The sequence below is a fragment of the Natator depressus genome, chromosome 12 (assembly GCF_965152275.1).
Source record: "Natator depressus isolate rNatDep1 chromosome 12, rNatDep2.hap1, whole genome shotgun sequence".
Taxonomy (NCBI): domain Eukaryota; kingdom Metazoa; phylum Chordata; order Testudines; family Cheloniidae; genus Natator; species Natator depressus.
Window position 1 is genome coordinate 10308852 of NC_134245.1, and position 10945 is coordinate 10319796.

Sequence of the window (10945 nt, forward strand, 5' to 3'; positions counted from 1 at the left end):
ATATTTTTGTCCACTGTTAAAATTCAAGAAGATGCTACGAAAGCAACAAGCCATGTTTCCCTGAACACAAGTCACTGCAAAGCAATGCAATTTGCAGTTCTTTAGTCCACAGTTCCACACATCCTTGTTCCTGTCACTGGTCTCACATTGCTCGTTTTGAAAAAAACCACACAACTTTGTCAGGCAACTGGTCAAGTCTTCCTGCAGAAGCAGCAGTGCGATGTGCAGAACAACAACATCTGATAAACCAGATAACAGAGCTTCAATCCAGGAGTTTTGTTGCGATCAGTGGATACTCTTAATGGCTTAAAAAAAACCACACACCCCACAACTTTGATCAGACGCTCTGATCTCACAGTTCAGAGAAACTGGCTATAATGGTAATTATTTGCAGTGTCCAAAGGCCCCAGCTCATATCAGAGCCATTCTGTGTTAGGTGCTCTGCATACTTTAAGACAGTACCTGCCCCTGAGAGCTTACAGCCTAAATGACAAGGATAGGAGGGGAAACAGAGGCACAAAAATAAAGTGCAAGAAACAGGATCCAGCCTCCTGATTCCAATCAGTGCTATACCTACAGGCCCAGATTAGCCAAAGTGCACTTGTACAGAGCCTCCACTCCAGTTGTCTGGGTCCCTCCCTGAAGGGGAGGGAGAAGAATACTGAGCAGTGTGGTGTCATAATGCCAAATTTGGCCCAGCCACTTCATCATAACAGAGGGGCAGCTGGGCCAAATCTGAGAGGTACAGGGCCCTGTGAATGCACAGCAAGCAAAGCTGGGTGACCACGAAAAGGAGGAGCCACCCTAGCCCACCAATGGGGCACTGAGCTTTGGGGGAGGGGCGCCGGTGAGTGGCCGGAAAGATGTAGAGGGGGAGGGGCTGGGAACAAGTTGTTGGTGGGTTATGAGGAGAGTTGGGAGTGTTGGGGGCGAGTGGTGGGAATTGTGAGGGCTGTGGGGGGAAAATGGGAGATGTTGGGGGCAGTGGAAGGCTGTGGTGAGCATTCTTGGGATGCATATGGGGGCTGGAGGAGAGTTGTTAGGGTCTATGTGGGGTGGGAGTGGCATTCAGGGGTCTATGTGGGGAATGGGAAGAGAGGGGCATTTGGAGATAAGGGGGGCACTTTGCTGTCCAATTCATGGAAGGTGGAGGCCCCCCCCCCCCATATTTCCCAAAATCCTTTAATCCAGGCCTGTCTATACACTACACCATATTGCCTTTTGGCGGTGTCAAAGCCTACGCCAAAGGAGCCTCAGGGGTTGCTATATCTTAGGTCAGGGAGTGCTCCTAACCCCACTCTTCCTCTCTGGGAGAGCAAAGGAAATAAGACCAACTTTGTCCTCTTCCCCCATCATCATGCCGGTGCGGTGCTTCGCTGGAAGGAAAAAAGAATTAGGGCTCACACCTCTCTGGAGGTGCCTAGCCTACAGAAGCATGTCAAGACCTAACTTTTGGTTTACACATAGGTAGGTCCCTACCACATTCGCGGCCATGAAAAAACACATCACAGACCATGAAATCTGGTCTTGTCTGTGCTTTTACCCTAGCCTAGGCAGATTTCACAGGGGAGACCAGCATTTCTCAAATGGGGGGGTCCTGACCCAAAAGAGTTAGGGGGTTGCAGTATTGCCACCCTTACTTCTGCGCTGCCTTCAGAGCAGGGCAGCCAGAGGGTGATGGCTGTTGGCCGGGTGCCCAGCTCTGAAGGCAGCTCCCCACCAGCAGCAGCACAGAAGTAAGGGTGGCGATACCATACCAGGCCACCCTTACTTCTGCACTGGTGTTGCCTCGGTCTTCAGAGCTGGGCTCCCGGCCAGCAGCCACTGCCGCTCTCCAGCTGCCCAGCTCTGAAGGCAGCACCACCGCCAGTAGCCGTGCTGTGTAAGGGTAGCCGTGCTACAACACCCCCCAACTCCTTTTTGGGTCAGGACCCCTACAATTACAGCACCCTGACATTTCAGATTTAAATAGCTGAAATCATGACATTTACCATTTTAAAAACCCTATTACTGTGAAATTGGCCAAAATGGACCGTGAATTTGGTAGGGCCCTACACCTAGGATCCCAGACTACTTAAGATTTTAATTAAACACTTTCAGCTTTCCTTCTTGACAGTGCAAGTATTACGGGCAAAATGGCTGCAGTCCTAGAATAGTTACTGGCTCTACACAACCCTGTTTCTCTGAGCTTTGATTTTCTCCGAGCCTGGTGATTGCATGGCTGAAGAGGGAACAGCAGGTCTCCTGTCACAAGGGCAGCCTACAGCCACGAAGTCCTGCATCATGAACTCTTGCCCCCTATCTTAATACATAATTATGGAGAAGGGTGGCTGCAGTTGGGCTTGAGCTCAAACAGGCCCCTCACTTTCCCCCCTGAAATTCAGCACCAGCAAAGCCAGCTACCCTGCCCAGCAGCAGGAGTCACCGGCACACACACCTAAGCCAGCCAGCAACAGGCAGGAAGAAGAGGTTGAGACAGTGGAATTGCCACCTACTTTCCATTCTTCTCTCTGCAGAGGCACAATTCTCCTTTGACTTGGCAACATTTCTACCTCACACTTCAGGGGCAGGGAGTCTCTCCCTTGTTGTATGTTCTACACTGAGATTTTCATGGAGTCACTAGGATTATTCTCCTTTTTCCACCAGGCCTCTTTTCTAGGGATGGGGTCTAACTATAAAGGGACTGAGATGGGGGACTTCATCCTCGTCTTCCTCCTTGTGACTATCACCCCCCTGCACCGTTACCAATGTCACCTCACAAGAAGCCACAGAGCAGAATAGCAGGCCTGCCACAGGTCAGCACTGAGCTGTGTTGACAGAGCTATCCCCCTCTGTCTACACAGGGAAGAAAACGCCACCGCTTGTCTGCCGACATGGGCTCACAGCTACTTCACCACAGTGGAGACTTCTGGGCTCAGGCTAGAGTCCAAGCTCTGGGACCCTCCCACCACACAGGGTCCTACAGTCTCAGCTCCCACCCCAGATGTTGGCATAGCAACAAGACCCCGCAGCCCAAGTCGGCTAGCACAGGCTAGCTACGGGTTTTCCTTTGCCGGGTAGGCATACCCTCAGCTAACACAATGCACACTTGCCCAGCCCCTGTTTAAAGACAATGCAAGCACAATCGGTTGCTTATCAGTGGTTGGGGGGAGGCACTCAATACCTTACAGGATCATCCCCTCACTAAAGGAAAAGAAGGGCATATTGGGTACAGAAGAGTACAGTCTAAGGTAGGGGGCATTGCATAAGGAATTTCCCAGCTAAATTCCTAGCCTGAGAGCACCACCTGATACTGCCTGCACCCAGGCTTAACCTGGAAGCTTACCTGGTAGCCTCACTGTGGTGCATGACTGCCTGGTCAAAGCCGGGGAGGGTTCTGTGGTGCTGGGTGGAGTAACACCCTGCAATAGTTTGGAATCACAGAAAAGGCCAGCTTCTCCCAGGCCCGGTCACAAATATAACAGGACCCTCCCCCTACCAGAGTAGGGGCAGCTTTAAAAAGGAAGACCCCACTTTACCTTTTAACTCTTCTCCTAGCAGACCTTTTCCCACTGCCTCTGCCTCCTTCCTTTTATAGCAGGCAGGGTGAGGGGCACAGTAATTACTTCTCTCTAGCTGGCCCAGCCCTGCTACTCTGCAAATCCCTGCAGCTGTGGGAAAACAAACTATGCTCCAGCTACCCAGATGGGGAGAGTTAACTCCTTCCCTGCCAGCCTCTGGTGAGAAGTTTTTTAGGTGACCTATTTTTGACTATTTCGTTAATTTTCCTATTACTGATATGATACTTTACTGGAATAATAAAATAAGCAACTATGCAGTGGCATGCTGTCTTTCTGTTAAGAGAAAGAGCTTTCAAATTACTCCACCTATAAAGGGATTCACACCAGCCTGTTAGTCATCCTGAGAGAAAATAAGAACCAGGGAAGGTGAACTACCTCGCAAAGGGGAAAAAAGACAATGAAGGGTTCAGGAAAACTCACGTTGTCGAAAGCAGGGACAAATCAACACCACAACGCGAACACTCTACACACAGGTTTCAGAGTAACAGCCGTGTTAGTCTGTATTCGCAAAAAGAAAAGGAGTACTTGTGGCACCTTAGAGACTAGCCAATTTATTTGAGCATGAGCTTTCGTGAGCTACAGCTCACTTCATCGGATGCATACTGTGGAAGCTGCAGAAGACATTATATACACACAGAGACCATGAAACAATACCTCCTCCCACCCCACTCTCCTGCTGGTAATAGCTTATCTAAAGTGATCATCAAGTTGGGCCATTTCCAGCACAAATCCAGGTTTTCTCACCCTCCGCCCCCCCACACACAAACTCACTCTCCTGCTGGTAATAGCCCATCCAAAGTGACCACTCTCTTCACAATGTGTATGATAATCAAGGTGGGCCATTTCCTGCACAAATCCAGGTTCTCTCACCCCCTCACCCCCCTCCAAAAACCACACACACAAACTCACTCTCCTGCTGGTAATAGCCTATCCAAAGTGACCACTCTCCTTACAACGTGCATGAAAATCAAGGTGGGACATTTCCAGCACAAATACAGGTTTTCTCCCCCCCCCCCTTTTTTTTCCCCAAAAAACACACACACACAAACTCACTCTCCTGCTGGTAATAGCTCATCCAAAGTAACCACTCTCCCTATAATGTGCATGATAATCAAGGTGGGCCATTTCCAGCACAAATCCAGGTTTTCTCACCCCACCCCCCCACCCCCCAAAACACACACAGAAACTCTTTGGGCCATACAGTAGAGCAGTCTCAGGAGTTTCTCTTACACTGAGGACCAGGCAGACCTGGACTGAGCCCCAAATTTGGGAGACACAAAGCTGGCTCAGGAGGTGAGCTGCAGCACAGGGTCTGGGCCTATGTCCTTAAGAACACACGCTTTTGCTTTTTGGTGATGCTGGGTTTCTTGTTCACTGTACAGTTAAATTACTGTACACATTTGAGATTTAAACATCTTAATGACAGATTACAGGGTTTTCTTAATTGAAACCTGAACTATACTGCATGTGTATAGTTCAACAGCTCAATCCTGTCAGGCACTTTGAAACACTGTCCTCCTCAATGAACAGTGCAGTACGCCGGAGTCCTTCATTTCAGCAGGGAGCCACTGACAGGGCCAGGGGCCACATTTCTGTCTCATGTAAGGGTTGATTCTGCATCCACTGAAGTTAATAGTAACGCTCCCCCTGACATCAGTGGGTGTAGGACTGAGTCCTTAGCCCTGTGCTTGCCCACTGAAATCAATAGGAGTTGTACTCATGTAAGAGCAAAGTGAACTTAATCCAGAGTTAAAAATAAGACTCCAGAATTTTCTCTCTGAACTGAACCTCCTGCTTGCATGTTCCATAAACTTTGGAAATTATTCTGTGCTCTGCTGTTGGAAAGGATGTATTGATGATTGCCTTTGTCTTAGATGCATCGCGTGGGTGTTAGAACTTGGACTTTCATTACAAAATTTTTGGTTGAGCTTACATTAATTTGCATTATGGCTGATTAGGGACTTCTATTACCCAATGGCAACATCAAGGAGTTGTTTATAAACTGTCAATGCTTTCCTAGCTGAAAGGCATATGGGCACATTATTAACTCTGAAAACTATCTGGTCCTTTGAGACTTCCATTTGATTTAGAATTACGGTAATAGAGAATAACTAGTGTGATAAATGCCAAGACATTGCAAATGATCTTGGTAGGACTTTAGCTGTTCTGTAGCCTCATGTGAGAGAACAATTCTCCCAAACTTGCCAATTTTAAATTTCATTTTTAGTTTATTCCCGTTAAAGGGATTATTTAATATTGCTAATTGGGTTTCTTGCTGTCCCTGTGTTTGCTCACTGAAACTTATATCCTTCAAGGCAAAACATTCTGTGGGCCTCCTTAATTATGACAGAAATTTGCAAATGCATCCATTTTAAGGGCACAAGCCTCCCATTTATAATGTAACATTTTGCACTTCTGTAGCCCCTTTCAGTGAGATTTTTTGGAACTGTCTTTTCTAGGCCCAGCTCATGTTCACCCTGCACTTTATTGAGGAAGGTTCCATGGATCAGGTTCTGAACTAACCCCTCTAAATATCTGCATTGTTTCCATTGACTAGTGAAATGAGTCCAGATTTACGCTGGTGTATGTAAAACAAGCATCTGGTAAATTACCACCTGAGCTGCTAATGAATCCTTTTCCCTGAGGGCTCTAGCATTAGTAAAAAAAAAAAAATGGCTTTTCCTGCTTGGAACCAAGACATCCTAAAAAAACCAGCATGCATCCCTTTGGGAGCAATACGGGGATTTCCTCCTGCCCAAGGGATGATGGAATTGGACTGTCAAGTAAATTGTATACTTCCAGGGCCCAGAATACTATGAGGAAAACACTCATGATATTGCCCATTGCAAGAAGTGTTTGCTAGGGTAACAGGCCACACAGAGAAAGCTCTGCCTCTTAAATATGGGGCTACACTTACTGGTAGTCTCTGGGTGCTTTGCGATGCCCAGGTGATGTAAAATGGCCATAAAACCTGGCTTAACTGCCTGAAGCCAGGTTTACAGCAGACTTGTCACCAGACTGGCACAAAGCCATGCCATGTCCTGTTGAGTCCCACCAAGTCTCACCTGGCCAGCGTTCCTCAAATGAAACAGGTGTGGGACTTATTCTCTGCTCTGTCACACTGGTGCCAAATCAGTGGACGACTGCAAACCTTAGGGTGTTACGCTGCTTTTTACATCTGTGTAGCTCCACTGAAGTAAATTAGGCTACTTCAACAAAGTGGGAATCAGGTCTATGTTGTACATTAAGTGGGATTATTTTTAAATTGATCTAAGGATTCATAGTCACGCAACTGATCTGATAGAGGCAAGCTAGCTTTCCTACAGTATCGTGATAAAATTGATCTGATTATGTAGTGGCAGTTACTGCTTTGTAACTTTATCCTCTTTTTATTTTTTATGGACAACGCATTTCCAGATGGACATTTCTACCTGGATAAACATTTTAAATAACTAATACCTTCATCTTGTGGTGATGTAAATACCTGGGTAAATAACTCATACCTTTAACTTGTGGTGATGTGTAACTGCATGGCTGACCAGCTGCTGTTGATTGCAGAGCATTGTCCACGCTCCCTTTGCATGTGCACTGTGCTGGTGAGGCCATTTAATTTTATGAATCATTTACTACCCGTTAGTAAATCAGTGTCTGTAAATCAGAACAATTCCCTGAAATGAATGGGACCATGCAGAGGTGGGTTCAGAACAAACCAAGGAGGCAGCTTAACTCCTAGAAAGCTCTTATTTCTTGTATTATGGTAAGTGGTCCACTCTCATCGTGTGCTCCTGCTAATCTTCCCTTTTGAGAGCCTTTTATATAATCCAGTTGGGGGTCGCTTACATCAGTATATTAGCATGCTCTTCAGGTGTGCTATGCTATGATCCCCCTTCTGCACTGATGGCCATATAGCTTAAATGGAAGTCTCCCATCATATCTGGCCCCAGTTGAAAAATGACGTATAAAACTGATTCAGTGGTTGAGTCCAAGTAAGTAATATTTCCTCCAGTAACAAGCAGGTTGATATTCTAGAGCCACTTTAAATAGGAGAGGGTGTCTGCTTTTAAAGACTATAGAAATACTGGTCGCCATGATTTTATTAGTTCTGCAGACACCATAATGTATCAGAGGGTAGGTGGGAAAAGAGTCAAGAGAGTGAAATTTAAGCCATTGAGCAGGGGGAGGTATTCTTTGTCAGCCAGTTTCAAAACTGTTTTTCGAACACCTATTTAAACTCAGAAAGCCAAGGAAAACTTTAAAAAGAGGAAGTCTTTTGTTAAAGATGACACTCCTCTCTTCAGTCAAGGAGCGAACACTCACAATAAATATGCTGCAACTCCCAGTAGGTCCTCCACCAAAGTAAGGACCAGATGTGGCATTCCTGACACTTTTAAGCTAAAAATGTGTCGAAAAACCTTTTAGGCCTAAGAGTAAGGGAAAAGTAAGAGAGGTTTTGCCCTTTTTTTGTATCTTACTTCGTTAGGGTAATAGAAACGGCCACTCTGGCTCTAAAGAGATCTAGAGTATAAGGATAAGGAGATCTTGGTTCAAAATAACCAGCATGAGATGCAGTTCCAGGCACACTGCGTGAGTCAGAGTTTTTGGAGAGGGCTGACTCTGAGTTCCTGTTAAAAGGATCATTTTAAGGTTGCTGGGATTTCTTGCATCCGATGAAGTGAGCTGTAGCTCACGAAAGCTTATGCTCAAATAAATTGGTTAGTCTCTAAGGTGCCACAAGTACTCCTTTTCTTTTTGCGAATACAGACTAACACGGCTGCTACTCTGAAACCTGGGATTTTATTGTATCAATGCGTTAGGGCACCAGGAGCTTTGGATAGGCATCTCTTTATTTAAATCAAGATAATAAATGTTAGAAACTTACTGAATGCCACTGCACTGCAGTTTGGTAGTTCTCGGACTGGCCTGTAGGAGCCCCTGGTATTGCAGAGCATAATGAAGGGTGAGACCCAAGTTTTGAGTGTTGGAAGGGAAATGGACACTTAAAAATTTCTCTTGCAAAATGGTCTTCAGAATAAGATAGCTGGAGAACCCCTTGTTTAGTTTAATTTTGGACTGGAGGCTTCTGTACAGTACGTACTAGAGAGGTTTTGTGATGGGGGATACTTTGACATTTTGTTTTAGGAGCAAACCTTACAAACTTCCAAATTCTCCAGCAGGGAATGGAACCACAGAGTCGTGGACTCTGGAAGCCCTGGGCTCCCTGGGTTAGCAGGTTGACTGCCGTGGAGCTGCGCAGGCAAGCTGGCAAGAAACCATGCCTGGGTCCCTTGGACTGTCTGCAAAACATTCTGATTTTGCCAAATCATCAAACTTTGATGAAATAAAGCTTAGTCTCTTAGCAGTAGAGAAACGTTGTTTCCTGGCCCCTGTCACATGATATCAGTCAGAGTTACAAAAGGTTAACAACACCCTCACCCAGCAGTGGTGCGTGTCCATTGACTCCAGTGACTAATGTAAAAGCGCATTTTACAATGGTCTTCTGTGTTGCAGAGAAAGAAGTGGGAGATAATTGGCTTTGATTTACACGACATACTCCTGCCCTTGAGGATTTGTTACTCACTGAGCAGTAAATTGTCTTGTAGAGGGGACTATTTCCTCAGTATTGTAGCAGGATGGGACACAGGATATTTCCTAAGCACCTGTTGCTAAACCTCCTTCCCTTTCTCATCCTCCACAGCATGCAATACATTGATTCCCACTGGAAAAAGCAAGCCAACTAATACTTTTTAAATAAGCCCCCTCAACTGGAAAGGGGTGGTTTTTACCCTGATCCTGAGAAGCTGACATATAGATACTAGACTAGATCCTAGTGACATGGCCTCTGCGGCTGGAATGTACTGTATGAGCTCTACTCCATGAGCTTGGATTTAATGACATGCATAGCCGTGTTTCAGCTAGTGTCACTCCTATAAATACCCATTATTCCCAGCCTCCTTGCCCATGAAGTCCAATGTTTTTAGATGACCCATTGGTTCTTGGACTCTGCTCCATTTGCTGCTGATGCAGGAATGCTAGGCTTGGCCAAAACATCTATTTTAAGAAAGGTGCATTCTGCCAAGTGTATTGATCTTTTCAACTGGACCACAAATACAGCGTGAAACTGAAAACTTATAGCACTGTGACCTCTGTGCAGACAATGAAATTCAAGTGAAGCCAGGAACCAATGCAGGACAGTCAAATTATTCAAAGGCTCCAGAAGCCAGGGAGGGAGTGTGCATGGACCTTCCCCCCAGCAGAGCAGGGCTCTGTGGCTCTGGCCTCTTTCATCTAGACACTGCACAGGCCTCTCTACTGATCTGTGCAGGGTGAAGAGCAAGGGACTAGGGGAGCAGTGGCTTGGGCAGAAGAGATACTTATCCTTGGCCATGACCCACAGAAACTGCCCAGAAAAGGAAGCACAGACTAGGGCTCTATTACCTGCCTCACAGAATACCCTGCACGGTAAGAATAGCTATTAAGGAGGATCCCAGAAGAAACCATAGTAGGGGGTGGGGAATATGCTGTGCCAGTGCAATCTCATCAGAGCTATGCTGTCAGGGTCTCCAGGGGCAAATGCAGAGACACCAATACACAGATAGCCTTGGCCCCCCACAAATCCCTGGGGACCAGTGGGGGTTGGGCCCTGTGATACATCAGGACCCTTGAGCCTTCTGCCCCATACACATTAATTGGAATAGGTCATAAATATAAAGGGAAGGGTAACCACCTGTCTGTATACAGTGCTATAAAGTCCCTCCTGGCCAGAGGCAACATCCTGTTACCTGTAAAGGGTTAAGAAGCTCCGCTAACTTGGCCGGCACCTGACCCAAAGAACCAATAAGGGGATGAGATACTTTCAAATCTTGGGGGTGGGGGAGAGGAGAGAGAAAAGAGGCTTTAGTTTGTGGTCTTTGTTTATGTGGTTGTTCTCTCTTGGGACTGAGAGAGGCCAGACAGAAATCCATCTTCTCCAATCCATCCTAATCCAAGTCTCCAATATTGCAACCAGTATAGGTAAGCCAGGCAAGGCGGATTAGTTTATCTTTTGTTTTATGTGAATTTTCCCTGTGTTAAGAGGGAAGTTTATTCCTGTTTTCTGTAACTTTAAGGTTTTGCCCAGAGGAGGATCCTCTGTGTTTTGAATCTGAATACCCTGTAAAGTATTTTCCATCCTGATTTTACAGAGATGATTTTTACTTTTCTTTTTTAATAAAATCCTTCTTTTAAGAACCTGATTGATTTTTCCATTGTTCCAAGATCCAGGGGTTTGGGTCTTTGATGATTTTGTAACCAATCGGTTAGGATATTATTCTCAAGCCTCCCCAGGAAAGGGGTGTGTGTAGGGCTTGGGGAGGATATTTTGGGGGAAGACGTCTCCAAGTGGTCTC

General features: G+C 46.1%; 1 protein-coding gene across 1 annotated transcript in view; it reads right to left on the reverse strand.

The window, feature by feature from the left end:
- Positions 1 to 3650, reverse strand: part of NECAB2 (N-terminal EF-hand calcium binding protein 2) — a 371797-nt gene extending 368147 nt beyond the window's left edge. Inside the window, exon 1 of the mRNA XM_074968571.1 lies at positions 3519 to 3650. The gene's annotated coding sequence lies outside the window, so the exon portion shown is untranslated. The remainder of the gene's footprint in view (positions 1 to 3518) is intronic.
- Positions 3651 to 10945: the final 7295 nt, after the last annotated feature.